Source organism: Wolffia australiana, chromosome 5 (assembly GCF_029677425.1).
Source record: "Wolffia australiana isolate 7733 chromosome 5, ASM2967742v1".
NCBI classification, from domain to species: Eukaryota; Viridiplantae; Streptophyta; class Magnoliopsida; order Alismatales; family Araceae; genus Wolffia; species Wolffia australiana.
In genome coordinates this window covers 1,069,095-1,086,871 of record NC_135839.1, presented here as the reverse complement: position 1 = coordinate 1,086,871, position 17,777 = coordinate 1,069,095, and positions in this window count along the sequence as shown.

The following is a 17,777-nucleotide window of genomic DNA, read 5'->3' as shown; positions in this document are numbered from 1 at the left end:
ATTAAAGTTCTGCCTCTCTGTGGATTGACCCCTTACTTTCCAATATTAATTATATAGTAGTTAAGTGGAAATTTTTCATAACTATTTTTTTTTAAGTCTGAATTAAATTATCGCCATATAACCGCTAAGTTTAGACTTATCAGATAGGATAACTGCCCAATTGCTCATTCTATATCTCTCTGAAGAACTACTATTATTGATGTTGGATCATTCATAATTGTGCAATATGTCATTTTGGTTTGACTGAGGGCCAAAGGATTATAGTCTAAAGTGGATCGGATAACTGTTCAACTGGATTTTTATCTCTCTCTAAGGAACTGTTATTTTTAATGTTGGTAGTTTAGGAAGAGCTAATATAAAAAATATGGGGTTGGAAAGGGGTTTATTTGTAATTGTGTCAGATGGTATTTGCATCTTTGGGTGTCGTACATGGTGGGAAGTTTTTCTTTCGAAGTAGATAGGATAACTGTTCAATGGCTGTTTCATTATATATTTCTGAGGGACTGTTACTTTTAATGATGGGTCACTTTAAGATGACCTCAGATCAAAGAGATAGGATTGGGATGGGTTTATTTATAGTTTTTTCAGATGGCATCTGCATCATTTGGCTTTGACTGAGGATACAAGATCATCTTCCAAAGTGGATAGGATAATTATTTATTTATATCTCTCTGACTGACATTTTTCAGAATGTTGGTCAATTTTGAAAAAGCTGAAATCAAAGACATGGGGTTGGAATGGGTTTATTGATAATTGTGTCAGATGTTATCTCCATCATTTCCCTCATTGTGCATTGTTTTGTTTTTCTAGAGGGTTTTCCTCTCTCCCTCGGTTGGGTACTCTTATCTTTTTTTTCTTGAACTTTCTTTGGGTTACTTTAGGATATTCATCTCGCCCATAGTTTCTAAATTGAGATTCTATAATATATACATAATGGGGTTTTTATTTTTCTTCCCAATTTTATTCATCTATCATTTCCTCGAGTACTCTTATATATATATATATATATATATATATATATATATATATATATATATATATATATCTAGCTTTTTCTGTGTTGCTTTAAGATATCTATTTTTCCCAGAGTTTATTAAAAGAGAAGCAATAATATATACATCTTAAGCCTTTCTTTTTCTTCCCATTTTTTTTTCAGCTCTCGCTTCATTGGATACTCATATATCCAATTTAAACTTTTTCTGGTTGCTTTGATGTATTAATTTGGCCGAGTTAAAACTAGAACAGTAATATATACATCATGAGCTCTTTCTTTTTCATTGCAATTTTTTCATGTTTCACATCATTGGGTACTCTTATCCATCTTTGCTTTAACTTTCTTATATTCTGATTTTAATATATTCATTTGGCCCAGAGTTTCTTGAATGGGAAGCTATAATATATTCAATATTGGGTCCTTCTTTTTCATCCCAATTTTTTCATCTCTCACTGCATTGGGTACTCTTTACTATCATTTCTGAAAAAAAAAATCTTGTTTTTTTTACGATATTAATTGTGGCCCAGATTTTCTGAAATGAGAATCCATACTATATACATCATGTGGTTTTTCTTTTGCTTCCCTTTGTTTTTCATCTTTCACTTCATTGGGGTTCTGTTATCTATCTTTTTAAAAGGTAAATTATGGGTTGCTTTAAGATATGGCTTTGGAGCAAACTTTGCAAAATGAAAACCAGTAATATAAAACATCATGGGGTATTTCTTTTTCTTCCAAAAATTTTTGATGGGCAGGAGTACAAAGTGAAGTGAGGAGAAACCTCCTGTGATGGTACTAATAACTGCAGAGTTCCCTGCTCAATGTCTCCACTTTCGCAAGCCAAGTGTTACTATATCCATCTATCTAGCAATTTAAAGTAGGTCTCTATATAGAAGTAGAAGATTCTGGATCATTTCCCATTTGGCCTTGTCCACCTCTAATCCACGGCTTCTCACCAGGTGTCCTACTACTATTCCCTATTGGATCATGAAGTGGGACTTTTCCCGACTAAGAACTAGTCATCTCTGCATGCAAATATGCAAAACCCTTCCAAATTAGAATAGCATGTGTCAAAAGTTTGACAAAAACAGAAAAATCATCCATGAAAATTTCTAGACTATCCCCGGCTAGATCTAAAAATAACACCATCATGCATCTTTGAAATGTAGCTGGTGCATTACATAGTCCAAATGCCATTCTTCTAAATACAAAAGTTCCAAATAGGCAGGTAAAAGTAGTCTTCTCTTGATCATTGGGTTAAATTTCTATCTGATTATATCTTGAATATATGTCTAAGAAACAAAAATATTTTTTTGTCCTGGTAATTTCTCCAGAATCTGATCAAGAAATGGAAGCGAATAGTGATCTTTTTTTGTAACTGTGTTAAGATTCCTATAATCGATGCATATCCTCCAACTAGCTGGTTGTCCTGCTTGAATTTGTTCCCCTTGTCCATAGGTGGTAGATCATTTTTTGCTCCATCGCTTCTACTCATAAATTGCTCCTTTTAAGTTGTGCCTCCGGAATCTCTATGTAGTTGTCTATCTAAGGTGATATATCTACTTTACTTCATAAACTGGGGCTGTGTTTCAAATCTCCTAAATCTAAAAGATCATTTCAAACTACGGTGGTTACTGCTTTCTAAGGGACTACATGCACAGGACCTTTGCAGGGAGCATTGGAGGCGAGAGCGCTTGCCCTCTTGCCTGATTGTTGTACCCATCACGCACCTCCAGCTGACTCCTGATGAAGGCAGGAAGAGCTCCACACACTTCATGCACCACCACTACATCCGGGGTCCAGCATGCTACTGGCACGAGCGAACATCTCCGAGCACTTCCTAGGTATCACTCATATGTTGTTTTATTTTACTTCACCCTGGGCATGGGCGGGCAGGGTTCGTGAGTAAGTGGGACATTTACGCTCTCTCCACGCCTATAAACGCTGATGAACAATCCATTTAATAAATAAAAATCCCCTAGGTGGCGTCTAGGGTACGACTGGATCGGTTTGTAAGGGCACAACCTTGGGGTTGGCCATACCCGGTACCATGTTTTTTGCCAATCATTTAAAAACAACATGCACAGGACTTATCCAAGAGCTATAAGAAATGGAGTAAATAAGTCCAACTTCTCACCATTTTAATATTTTTTCCTAACTACATCATGCATGATGGGATTTAATTTCCTTTGGCATTCTCTAGTGGGTCTAGAATTTTCTCCATGAAAATTCTATGAACTCATGTAGATGCCCTAATGCCCTTGATACCAGAAGTAGACCATGGAATGGAAGATTTATATTTTTGAAGCATGTCGAGTAATTCCTTTTATTGATTTGAAGACAAAGATGATGAGATATTAACAAGAAAGTGCATAATTTAAAGTTGATGGCAACAGCTTTAAATCAATTTTTATGTCAAGAGAACATATATCCATATCAACCATTGAAGAATCTAAGAGCTCCGGAGATGATGCACATAAAGAGTTGTAATCAATATGCCCAAAAATTTCTAGCAAATATAAAACTTCTGAGGATTTTTTGGGATATTTCACCAACTTGGATATGTTAATTTCTCCTTTCTCCTTTCCTACTTTGAATTCTACTATTCCCATTTCCCAATCTGTGTATGCCCTAATGTCACACGGTCGAATCTCGAGCTACGTCTCTTGCTCAGAATTGGCATGTGCCGGCCTCAGTGCTTGGGGCAGAACACTGAGCAGCCTTGATCTCTTGCAGCGAAAGCTCTTGCAGTTGCTTAAGATTGCATAGAAGGGATTAGAGGAGATGGTGGTGATAGGCACCGTCAGTGAATAGGGTCATTGCATTCATATCATAAAGATTACATCGTGGATACATGGGGGAAGACGAGGGGTGTTACAAGGAACGAGACGAGGCACCTTGCGCCGAGGTAGTGTCGCCACACTGCCTCAGGGCCGCCGCTCCGCGCGCGCGCCTGCTCTGCCTCTACGGAGTGCGCCGGGCCGGGCGCCGCGCGCCCGCGGGCCTGGCGATCACACACGCCACCCCTACCTTGATGATCACACACACCACCGGCACCCGCGTCAACACCCTAGCGCGTAGTCTGCGTGACGCCGCTGCATTTGACGCCCCCGAGCTGGGCGCCGCACACCCAGCACTACCCGTAGGAGCTCTACGTGCCCGTTGTGCCATCTCGGCGCTCTCTGTGCGCCACATGCCTTAGTCTCCTGGCGGGATGTCTCCGACCGCGTGCCCCGCACACGCAATGTGCGTGCTGCCCGCCGCGGCGCTGCGCGCACCCGCACGACTCCGCGCGCTGCACCCGCGGCATGCCGCCCGACCTGTGCGTCCCGCACCCGCGCGCAGCGCTTCCTGCTCCCGCGCACAGCGCTCGGCGCTGGCGCGTAGCGTTGGCGCCCGCACGTCGCTTGGTGCGCGCGCGCTCACGCCGATCAGCCCGCGCGCCAGCATGCACGGACCATACCTGATCCGTCCCACCTTGGGCACGGACGGGCACGTGCACAGTCTGCAGTCAATCACCACCGACAGTGGCAATGGCCTAATAGATCAGGTATTTGGGCATCGCTACCCATTATGACTCAGTCCTTAAAAATGTCGTGAGCCGAAACACGGACAATCCTTCCCAATAAGCACGCAGGCCTCTGGACAAGGAATGTCACCTAGTTAGGGGCCTAACACTAGCAGTAGCCAAGAAGGGTCTGCCTAAAATGATATGATTATTTCTTATATTGTCGGACATCTTCATACGTCCAATAATGAAATAAATTGGAAAATAACATTGTTATATTAACAACAATGTCTTCAAATAATCCATAGGGTTGCCTAATGTAGCCATCGGCTAATTGTAATTCTAAAAAGATAGGTTCTAATTCACCAAATTTAAATTTATCATGTAAGGATTTTGTCAAAATATTCACATAGCTCATGAATTAAGTAATGATTTAGAAAAAAAATCATTCCTCCTATCTCGCACCTGATAAGGGGGGCTGCTGGATACCTACGTTCTTCTTGAAGACTTTGTAAAATAGAACTAACACTTTCAGATAACTGAATTCTTTTGTGTTCTCGGCTAGGTGTGCACGGACTTTTCAAAAGTTTAGCATACGAGGGATATGTTGTATAGCTTCAGTCAACAGAATATTAATCGTTACTTGTTTAAAAGTCTTAAGAAGACTTTCATCATGAGGATTTTGTTTAACTCTAGAATGTTTCAATGCATCGAGGAAAGGGATGGTTGGAACATACTCTTTTGGATTAGGCTCTATTTTGGTGGAATCATCCATATCTTCCTAAGGTACTTCTACTTCTTTTCTTTGAACTTCCTAAATATCCACCAAAGATTTCACATTTCTTAATTTAGAAATTGTAAGCATGGTTTCGTGCAGAGATGAAACGTGACTTTCAATCAAATGTAAATTTCTACGATTAATATGAGGTTGAGTTGGGAGTCGACCTGTTTCATGGATAGGGAATCCATTCTAATCCATTTTACCTTTTTAATTGAGGTCAGCTCTTGAGTTATTCTGTTCTCTTATCCTCACCATTTCCTTCTTGAATTTTTGGAGCATTCCAAACATTTGAGCGTGCAATCGCTCCATTTTATCTTGCTTCTCATGCACATTCCTATATAACTCATCACACGAAGGGTTATAAGTTTATTGAAACTTATTGTGGTCGGTCCTTTGATAAAAATTTATTTCTTCTAGTTGAAAAAGAGTAGAATTTTGAAAGGTATTTCTTGGCATGTTATTCTTAGGGTATCCACTATCTCTAGGATTCAGAAAAAAATTCAACTATAGGCCTATTTATCTTGGACAAATCAATAGCCATAACTTGCTCATGCATCGGACAATCACCTTCTACATGATCAGAACTAGAGCAATGATGGGCAAACTGAAATATCCATTTGACAAGGATGAGAAGAATCAGATGATTTAAACTATCAATGCATGTAGCTAACTTAGAAACAGCTTCTACTAGTTTAATTTTGATATCATGTTCAATAGCACTTAACGTAAATTATCCCACCTCTCTTAGAATTGGCATTTCTCCAATTACAATTAAGAACAGCATAATAGGCTTTATTTCACTCTAGTGTTTCTAAAATATTGAGCTCTTCATCTAAAACTTTATGCATAAATGTACCTCCACTGGCAGCTTCTATCATTTTTCTGTCCTGATCTCATAATCCTGCATAAAAATTTTGAAAATTTCCCAATCTTCTATCCCATGCTGTGGACATTTTCCGGTCATCTCTTTTAACCTTTCCCATGCTTCGCCTAATTACTCATCGGGCCCTTGAAAAAATTATCTTATCACTTGTTGATGTGAATTTGTCTTTCTAACAGAATCATTTTTTTAAGAATGTGATTTGTATTTCCGTCCATGAATCAAAGTTCACAGATAGAGATGTAAACCAACTTCTAGCTTTACCTCTAAGACTGAAGGGAAATAATCGCATTATAATAACCTCATTCTGATATAACATGAAGAGCGCCACGATCGCTCGGCTCATGTTACAACACAGGCGAGACAGCAAATGGGGTGTAAATGACATGAAGTATGCAAAGTATGATGATACTTAATGAGAAAGACATGATAATTGTTGACTAAGAGGCAATCGATTAAAGAATCAAAGTGGCTAGTCCACGATCAGACTTCCAATGACTTGGTCTGACTAACTAACCAGTCTAAAAGGTGAGGGGCACAAAGTGCCCTATGATGTCCTAGCCTTCAAGGCTACTGCACCTAATAGCTATCTCAATCAAGATCCTATCTTTCAAGAATTTGATGGCTATTCTTATTAGTTATATGTTTCATGTGGCAGTGGAGCAATTCAAGACGGCACTGAAATAGGTAATAATATTGCAAATTAAAGAGGTAAATGATGGTACGGGATGGGTAAAAACCTGGAAGTGAACAGCGAGGATATCTAGTGTTTGATGTCGTGGAGACTGACTACATGTCCCAGGTATTGGATGAGAGAAGATCATGTGAACTATGCTCGGGCTAGATGCGGGTTGAGCACAAACGTATGCGGAACAAGGCACCAAAAGGGTGTTGATCATGACAGGTGCTGGTGGTTGTGGGAGCGCGGATGACTGGACGTCGGAACCTGCGGCACTCGGCATTGGAACAGTGTGCATCCAAGTGCAGGCACGCGTAAGAGTGGGACTCCGGCCTGCGGTGCTTAACACTTGGGCAGGAATCGTGAGCACACAACAGGAACCCGGGCATGTGGCACTCGGCACTCCAAATGAGCGTGCCTTAGAGCACTTTCGCTCATGCAACTATACAATGGGCTAGAGGCATCCGGCACTCAGACTGCGCGTAGCATGCACACGGTCGGGCACCGAGCGTGCGGCGCTCGGCGTTCGGGGTGAAGGCTGCTGTGTGTGGGCACGTGCGGCTGGGGCACTAGGCATGTGATGATTGGTGCTTGGGTAAGGTGCGGTAAGCGCACGGCAGGAGTCTTTGCGTGTGGGTGTCCCTAGCTGATTGTCAAGTAGGGGCTCAAGAAAGTGGTTCTTGAAGCTCCGTCGGACCAAGAACCTCGTTCTTGGCAGGCGGATCAAAGCAATGACTGACAGGAGAGATGGTGTAGCAGAGATGAGCAAGACAACTTCTAAACGCAGCTTCTCGCTGTCAACGACAACCAAGAAGACACTTCTTAGAGATACCCCAACAAACGATGCAAAAAGCGGGGTGGCGGCATTGACGGGTGGTTCTTGCACAGAGTGGTCTCGACGTGGTGAAGTAGCGATGTGTCGATGGCAGCGCCCACGTTATACTCTAGAAAAATGGTAAAGATACTCCAAAGGGAGGAGGGCAGGAGCCCAAAATGAAGAGATTTCACTTAAATTCCAACTGAACTCCAAGGCTTCCTTGGGCATTCCATCCCTTATGTAGAGAAGGGAAGATGCCCAACTAGGGGAAACCATCTCATGACAAGAGATTTCCCCTAGAACCTACAACAAGCATTAACGCAAAACAGTGGACAAGGCCCAAACACGCTGGCCCATCCTAACATTCAGAAAATCAAATATAGCAAAGTAAAAGAAATCAATGCTCACGTCTGTTGCTAGGCCGTTTACTTGAAACCAGGGTCGCGGGCGTCGGCTCGAGCTTCTCCATGAGGTTGTTAGGGACCCATGGCCCGGCTGGTGAGAAGGTCCCCCATCACATTTCTAACATTACGGAAGTGAAATTTTTTAAAAATCAATTTAAATTCTTTGAAATGTTAATATTTCTCTTCTTAAGATAAACCATGGAAGTTAGGGACATCATCAATAGGTACGTTAATCTTAGTAAGTGGCTCATATCCTTGAGGAGCAGAATATTAATTCAATCTTCGTCATCAATTTCCTTTATTTTTCTTTATAAAAAAATATTCAGGGTGATCATTTTGATTATTGAAGCCTGTCCTTTATCTCCTTCACTTTCATTCTACTTTTGCTTTAGTTATAGTCTACCATTCATGATGTCCTAGAAATCAAAAAAATTATGGAGTGTTTAAGAAGATACTTGTACCTTCTCTTCATGTCTTCTTTGGCCTCATGGAGCTGACTGCAATACTTTAATCAAGAGTTTTAGTAGCAATAAAATTACAAAATAAAAAAACCCTGAGTGGCTACCATTCCCTGGTAACGGCGTCAAATGATAATTTAAATTTTAGGGTTTTAACTCGTTGCTGGTGATTGAGATAATTCAATAAATAAATACCAGTACTTATGAATATTTAGCAAGTGATGACTATGGATTCAATATTCTTTCTATAGTGTTTATTGATATAAGAAAAGATAAAGATGAGAATTTTATAGGCGAGATAGTGCTATCAAATAAAATGTTATTAGTAGCTACAATTAAACCTTACTATTAGCAAAGAAAAGAGGAAATGAGTGTAGAATTATGCAAAGTCAAACATGAATGAGGTAGCAAATGTGTCGGATATGATAGTGATCGTGTGAATGGCATGATGGTAGAGAGAGAGAGAGATGCAGTTATGGGGACGTAAATTATTATGATAGTGAAAAGGTGATAGAAAACCCTAATTAAGCTAGCGACAAAGCAATGCTGAAAATTTCAGCTCAATCGGACCAACCGATCGTCAGATATCGCCATTCAAATTTGGAGCAATCCTAGCCTTATTTTTTCTCTCCCCCCCATCATCGGCTTGAACACTTCCTCTTTTTCCATTTTCGGTTGAACTGGAAAATCCTTAAGACTCATCGTCCTCTCATCTGCCGCGCTTGCATTTTTTGGAGCCGCCACATGTACCTGTAGGGGAAAAGGATAAAAAGAATAATAGAATTATATTATTTAAATGTATTTTAAAGTAAGTAGCCAAAGGCTACATGGCAGTGCATCAATGCGTACCACATGAGCACTTTTTCTTTTTTTTCTTTTTTTTCGTCCAATCAATGGCTGGCACATGAATGCCACATGTACATGTGCATGTCACATGTACACATGGCACTATGTCGTGTGGCCATGTCATCCCAGACATCTTTGTTGACTTTTCCAAAAGAGACTGAAAATAAAAAGCCATTTTTTGTCTTTTCTGCCATAGTCCACGCACACATTTATTCAAAAAAAAATCACTTTTTTTATTTTTCCATGTCCTCCTTCGGCTGAAAAAATTAAATATATGATTTTTTGTTAATCACTAAATGCAATCATGTCATCCATAATTGTGATGCCATGATTGCTTAGCTAAATAATTAGTTGTCCCATATCATTATCGTCATTATTGTTAGCTATGATTTCTCACCGTTCAACAAATCGAATGGTGACATGTGGCAATGCAAAATAAGATATTCAAATTAGTGTTCTAAAATTAATATTTCCTAAGATAAAGTTGAAAATACTATAAAAATATTTTTTGACTTAGAAACATCATATCTTTTGGAATTTGATGTTGAAAAATTCCAGAAATCATATTCTGACTCAGAAAATTAGGCTCGTTCAGAATCTATTGTTACCAAAATCCACAAAATACATAAAAATTATCAAAATTCATAATACCATTAAAATTATTAATTGAATCATTTTAAGCTTGATAATATGCATATATAGTTGAATTAATGCAAATAACATGTAAATATGGTTAGATTAAGGTACTAAAAATGCATGTTATCACACATCCCTGTCATGTTCCTTGTTGAATGCCCACTTACAAAGATCAGTCTAGTACTTTGAAAACTATAGTGGGATCTTGACAAAAGTGGCAAATGTTTTGCTCTTGGTCGCTATCTACCAAATGGCAGCAAAGTTGTCAAAGTATACATTTATGCTAAAGCACCATACAATCGTAAATGTTACTGTCATGCTGCAACCAGTGGTGAAATTAGTGTCGACGGATCCATTACGGTACTTAGCCATGTGTGCCATATGCTTTAAACCATGGCAGAAAAAGGAACTGATAGTCCATGCCAGATTGGTATGACAAAAGCATTATTGACACCATGCCTCTCCATTGATATTTTCTCGCAAGGATTGAAGCTCTACATGATGCATGATCAGATTATGGGTCTGCATGCTCTACCAATCAGTTGGACAACTACATTTCTGCTTATTTCTATCCTGAAACATAAGCATTTTCATGATGGAGGGAAATCAGGGAAAGAAAATTCCCTCGATTGGCAAAGATAGCGAAATAGTTTCTATCGGTTTTGCCAACCTCCCCCCGAGCATAGAGACTGTTCTTCGCTGGTCTGGTCGTTGTCACATACAACAGATGTAATATGAATGTGGAGAACATTCAGGTATGGACAACTATGAAGTGTTGGTTGCGGCCATACAAAACCAAGCGGAGGGAGCGGAATAGTACCACGGACGACGATTTATGGGAGGACAAACTACCATTATCATAGTAAACTACCAAATCTTTTTAATGCCGTTACATCTTTTTTAAGATCATTAATTCATCCCATTATTGCAGATTTGCAAACCCCAAGTAGTGTTGTGCAGGAGCACAGAGCGAGAGAACCACATAGACAAACAGGATTGGTTGATTAGTAGATAGCATTTAACCAATGAAAAATACAATAAACCTTCGCATTGCAAAACAATTTTTTTTCCTCACTCACGATATCTGATAACACCCTAATTTCGGTCTTTATTTCAATAAATTTAGCACAATTTTATGCATTTAATGAGATTAAAAAGGTATGTTATCATATGTTTACATGAAATAATGTTTTGAAGAAATTTCTGATTTTTCCCTAATTTTCTGTTAATATTATGAATTTTAAGGGATTTATTTGAGCTTGAAATAATTATTTTTAAATGAAAATGGCAGGTTTAAAATTTTCATTTTATGTTTATTAATGTGGGACGAATTTCTGATTTTCCTAGAATTTTCTGGAATTTTATTGGAATTTTTGGGGAATTTATTCGAGTAAGAAATGAATTTAAACTAGGAAAAGGATATATTTATATGGAAAATATGAGTTTTTAAGCAATTTCAAAAGTAAAAAGGGTTTTTCTTAAAGTTTCGTTGCAAGTATGCCCTTAAAACAGCTCTCGGTCGTGGTTGTAAGCAATTAAAATAGCCACAGGGTTTTGTTGCAATTAATCAGCAATTTTTAATGGTTTTTTGTGAGAAGGAGGAGAGAGAAAGAAAAAAGGATATAAACACAAATAGTTTTTGAGCGGCGTCCATTTGCCCACATCCATTTTATGAGGGACTTTATTAATAAATTTCAGGCCAGTCTCTCTCCGGGAGGTAAGCTCACCTCCCGTGTTGTGCATGCAAAGCGGATGCACGGGAGGTGACGTGGCGATTTGCAAGTGGTTATCGCTGTTAAAAAAACGCACCATAGGTGCATTGCAAATTGTGCCGCATTTATATTTCTCACCTTTTCTCTTTATTTTTAGTTTTCGCCAAGGGGTATGTGGCATTCAGAGATCAAACCCGACCAGGAGGTGCCACGTCAACCAGCCAATGAGAGGGTGCCACGTTATCCCTCGTTCGCGCGCTGGGTATGCGTCACGCAGGAGGTGAACTTATCGCTTGGAGAGAGAACTTGCTAGACTTTTGCATAAAAATCCCTAACTAAATGGGTGTGCGCTAAACACAGGCCGCCCAAGAAATATTTGTGTTTATGTCCCTCTCGCTTTCTCTCTCCTCCATTTTTTTCCTAAAACCATTAAACAAATCCTAATTAATTTCAATAAAACCCTGCAACTATTTTAATAGTATCTTTATGCCTGCACACAAAACCGAGAGCTGTTTTAAGCGCATGATTGCAATAAAAATGTAAGAAAAATCCCTCCGACTGTATAATTTGCTTTGAGACTCATATTTCCATTATAAATATATTCTTTTTCTACTTAAAAATTTATTTCTTCCTCGAATAAATTCCCAAAAATTTCAATAAAATTTTAGAAAATCCTAGCAAATTCAGTAATTTTCCCCACAGAATTAACATCAAATTTAGATTTTAAACCTGCCATTTTCATTTAAACAGAATTATTCCAAACTTAAATAAATTCCAGAAAATTCATAAAATTAACAGAAAATTAGGGAAAAATCAGAAATTACTTGGAAACGTTAATTACATGTAAATATATGATAACAAACCCTATTTAAAACTCTTAAAATGCATAAAATTGGCTTAACTACTTGATTTAGATACCAAATCTAGGGTGTTATCAACTACTAACAACACACCAGAGTGGGCCGATGAGCAAGCGTCACGGGAGCGATCGTGGCGGCTTTGTGGCCTATTGCTGGATGGCACTCGTGGGCATGATCGAATGGATGTCGTGCGTGAGCAGGTGTCCCAAGGGGCATGCAGGCTAAGCAGGCGGCCTGGTAGCAACAAGTGTCGTCAAGAAGCAGAATGGTGTTGCAAAAGTAGGCGGTCAAATGGGACGGGGGGCGACGTGCATAGGCGGCGTCCTTGTACAAAACTCTAGCATGAGGTGGACGTCAGTGGTGGATAGGCGACGGTTCTTCAAGCGGCAGCAACGGTTTTCGCGACTATGAACTGGCAGCGGCAGGTCGTGAGAAGAGCGTCTTCCTCAAGGGCACTCTAGAAAGCAAGAAGATAACTATCCACGTTGATGGAGAAGTGTGGGAACCCTACAGGAGAAGAGGCAAATATCAAAACTCAAATTTCTCAAATGAAATTCCAAGAGTCTCATGGGGCATGGCTTCCCTTGTATAGGGTAGGGAAGGTTGCTCTAATGGGCCAAATTAGGGGGAAATGTCCAAAGTGGCAAGGACATCCCCCTAATGGCCCAACTCTAGCCTAAAAACACAAAAAAATGTGGGGAGCCCAAAATACGGGGGCCTTCCCTAAATACAAAAAACACAATCGCATAAAAGAAAACAAACCTTCGAGGCTTGTTATCAAGCCTGATACTTGAAGTCCAGCTTATTTTTTGTCGGCTTATGCTCCACGACACGACTGCTCATGAACTCAGGCTTGGACTTTTAGATGGTCCTCCATCAAGAAGGCTTTGAACGAAATTCACCTATGCCAGAATTTTTTCGGGCCCCTCCTCTTGTTCTTCCTACTCTGTACAGCTCCACCCCGCTCATGATGCGATCGAGATGCTATAATGATGATAATGAAGGTTGAACAGATCTTGACAAGGTGAAGGAGGAGATTCAATGTGTCAAGGATTGCATTCATACTTTTGGACGATGTATACATGAGAAGCTCCTCACAACTCGTTTGATGATCAAAGTAATCATGGATGTGAAGCGTGTCAAGCTGATTCATTTCATGTTTTATTGGTGCCTTAATGAATTTTTTTACGTTTCTCGTTGAGAATTATTTTGAGTTGTTCGTCTAGATCTAGGCCTCAAGAACCCAACATATATAACAGAGTGTGTATCTACTCACTCATGGAACATGTCTATCATCAGTTACTGTGGACATATAGTATTTCATTTACTTGATACTCAGGACAACTTAGGGTAGGGTCATTTGTTAAACCCTAATCGGTCATCTGAGTTAGAACTAATTCATTCAGAAATTATCAGAGAACTCTTCTCCAATATTTCATTGTCTTGACCAAGAACTTCATCGCATCATCTCCCTTGAGGTGACCCCTTTTATACTGAGGGCTAGTGTTTGCCGTCCCGATATCCGTCCGATATCCGGTATCGGACAACCGATATCCGATATCCAGAAAAAAATGGGACGGTTCCGGATATCGGATATCGGGCGATATCCGTCTATCAGGGGTTAGACGGATATCGGTACCGGATATCGGGGGGTGAGGACGAAGACGGTATCGGATACCGGATATCGATTTTCCGATATCCGATATCCGATACCGACCGATAAAATAATAATCTATCAGACATTATATTAGTTAGTAAAAATCGCATTAATAGATTTCGATATGTATTGAATTCCCGTTATTATATAGTGTGCATTTTTCTTTTTTCTTCCATATGGGATAACAAGATTCAGAGTTAACGTAAACTCTGGATCCAGTTATCCCACATGGGAGATTTTAGAAACTTTTATTAGTATATATTAAATGAGGTCGATATATATTAAATATTAAAATAATAGCTATGCATATAATCGTTATTTTAAGAGCGTTATATGTGTGTATTTATTTAATTATTATTCTACGCATTCGAATAAATAGTAACAATTTTTTTTCTATCTTTCCATATGGGATAAAGGGATTCCGAGTTCAAAACAAAACCAGAATCCCTTTATCCCATATGGAACAAATAAAAAAAAGTAATCTGTATATAATAACTTAGTTGTAAGATTTAATAATAATTTCTTCTGGTGCCCCCTTGCCAACGTTACCCTTGCAAAATATGAAATGTCAGTCAACCATAATTTTATGAGAAAGAAACATGGTTTCATGTGCTTCTCATATTTTTAGAGAGCGAGGCATGAAAAGCTAGAGAGAGAGTGAGAGAGGGAGGGGGAGGGCGAGAGGGATAGAGCAAGAATGAGAGAGAGAGAGAGGAAGAGGGATAGAGCGAGAGAGAGAGAGAGAGGGAGAGAGGGAGGGGGAGGGGGGGAGAGGGATAGAGCAAGAATGAGATAGTGAGAGAGTAATGGCGCAGCACCAACAGACGCCATCGAGCCGTCATGCGAGGAGCCACCGTCGTCACCGAGCCGGCCACCGACACGTGTCCAGCCGACAGGACGAGCTGCCGCAGCGACGCGCGACCCCGAGTTCAGATACTCGGCGTGATACTCGCGCCCCCCTCATCGTCGGGCTTATCCACTTTTACTTCTCTTTGCTTTCCTTTACTAGTGTAGTGAGGGGAAGGCCCATATGAGGACATCTTCCCCTCCCGCCCATGCTTAATGGGCCTGTTTTCCTTTTCCTTTTCCTTTTCTTTTCCTTTTCTTTTCCCTTTGTTATTATGGGGGCCCATCTTGACCATCCTATATAAGGAGGGGTGGGCGCCCAAGACTAGCACCCTTGAATTTCCATTTTTAAAGTTATCATTTTGTGGGAAGACCAAGAGTCACGACCGTGAGAGGAGGAAGAAGAAGGAAAGAAGAAGAAGAAGGAAGAAGAAGAAGGAGGAAGAAGAAGAGGAAGGAGGAGAGGAAGAAGAAGGAGAGAAAGAGGAAGAGAACATCGCCGATGCCGCCAAGCCGTCACCGCCGCCACTCGCGCCGATCGCCGATCCACCACCGCTCGTTGTCCGAGCCGCCGTCGAACGCCTGGCCCCCGGGGCGACGTCCTCGCAAAGCCGCTCGTCGAACCGGCGCCCCGTCGACGGTCGCACATCATCCCTCACCGTCAGATCACGCCCCGTCAGCCCGCGCACGCCTCTGCCCGGGGGATAGTTCACGGACGCCCGCCGTGTCTCACCCGCAATCACCGCCACTGGGCGCCGCGAGTAACGACCGTCAGCATTCCCCTCCGTCGCCGACCGTCAGCAGACCTCCCGCTCGCCGACCGTCTGCGGCGCCACCCTCCTGCACGAACACCGTCAGCACAGCTGTGCCCTCCCCGGCCGGACGCAGCGAACGTCCCACACCCTAGACGTCCGCCGCTGCGCGCCACTGGGTGTCTCACCGCCCGCGCGTAGCTCCATCTGCGCGCGTGTCACGTGCGCTGCGCTCACCCACGCACCACGCTCGCAACGGTGCACCCACGCCCCGCGCGCCGCACCATTCAGCACTGTACCGGGACGCCCCAGCTACACCGTTGCACCGTCACACTCCACGTCCCTACCCCGCCGCTGACGACGCCAACGGACTCCATTCCCTCCGGAAATCTAGCTACCCCAATCATCCGTCGCCAGCGCGACGAAGATACTCCCTTACCCTGCACCGTTTTTGTCTCTTACTTTCTTCAGTGCGCTTTCGAATTGCCTCCTCCGCGCTCGAGTTAGGTAGGTGAGAGCGAGACAGGTTGAGAAAACGACGAACATTCATTGAGAGTCTTACCTGCCCGGTACGAGTCGAGTTCTGCCGACGCGTGTGAGCACTGTAGCGGGGTTTCCCCGTTCGGCGACGCACTCGCCCTCGACCCTCTCGGGCGAGGTTCAGGAGGTCCGTCTGACCTCACTTAGAGCGATCCCGTCATTCTCAGGAACGGTACCTCCGCTCGTCAGCGCACGTACGTACAATAGTTGGACTTTCATACATACATCATCGTCATTTATATCTGTCCTTTAGCATCAGTCAAACGACGTTGATCGACGTAGTCCGACGAGACCTCGAAACCATACCGAGCCCCTACCCTCGGTGACGACCGGACGACGTCTTGACGACGTCCGGCATCAGAGAGAGGGAGAGGGATAGAGCGAGAGAGAGAGAGAGAGAGAGAGAGAGAGAGAGGGGGGGAGGGGGAGAGGGATAGAGTGAGAACGAGAGAGAGAGAGAGAGCGAGAGGGAGGGAGAGGGGGAGGGGGCGAGAATGAGAGAGAGATTGAGAAAGAGAGACTGAATGAGTGAAAGAGAGAGAGCTACGAGGCGGATATCGAAAACCGATATCCGCATCCCATATCCGGTACCGTCATCTGTCCCCCTGAGACGGGAGACGGATGCCGGTATCGGACGGATACCGGTATCAGATATCGTCACTGTAGCAACCGATATCCGATACCGATATCCGGTATCCAGATATCGGAAAAAATGGATACCGGAAAATTCATTTCCGGTATCCGGTTCAGCATCCATCCTGATACCGGCATCGGGACGGGCGAACACTACTGAGGGAAAACAATCACCTCTTGACCACTCAATCATATTAATGAATTTTTTTATGAACTTCTTGATGTCTGTCTCGAGTATCATTCGAATAGGAATTATTGGAACATATGCTTAAAGAGTAGAGAGGTTCCGTGGAGTTGACAATGCGTTGCACAAGTGTTAGGCTCTCACACATTAGGTATAATCTTGGAGCTTCGCAAAGGGTACAACATCTAGGTGGGATGCCATGCACTCTTGCCTCCAGCATTCCACGTGATACTACACTTGTGAGGGCCGTTGGGCGCAGGAGTCTGGCATGTGCAGAGAGTTGCTAGGCTGAATCTCTCAACACAATGGCTGCTAGGGAAGATCCTGCCAAGTAGTATAGAGGGAATGGGTGCGAGAGCGTAATGTATAATTGGTGACAGCATTTATTGTTTGATTCCCCTTTTCCATTGATGGTGAATGCTGGTGAGGCGCATGCGACATCGCATGATTTCTTGCCATACACTTCGGAAATGCCATTGGGAACACAAGCATGCACAAAGAATATCAACTAAAAATTGCGAGTTCAATTATGTGATCACAACATGAAGGTTTTGCTCCTCAAAACAGATCAGCCATTGTGTAGCTCTATAGCC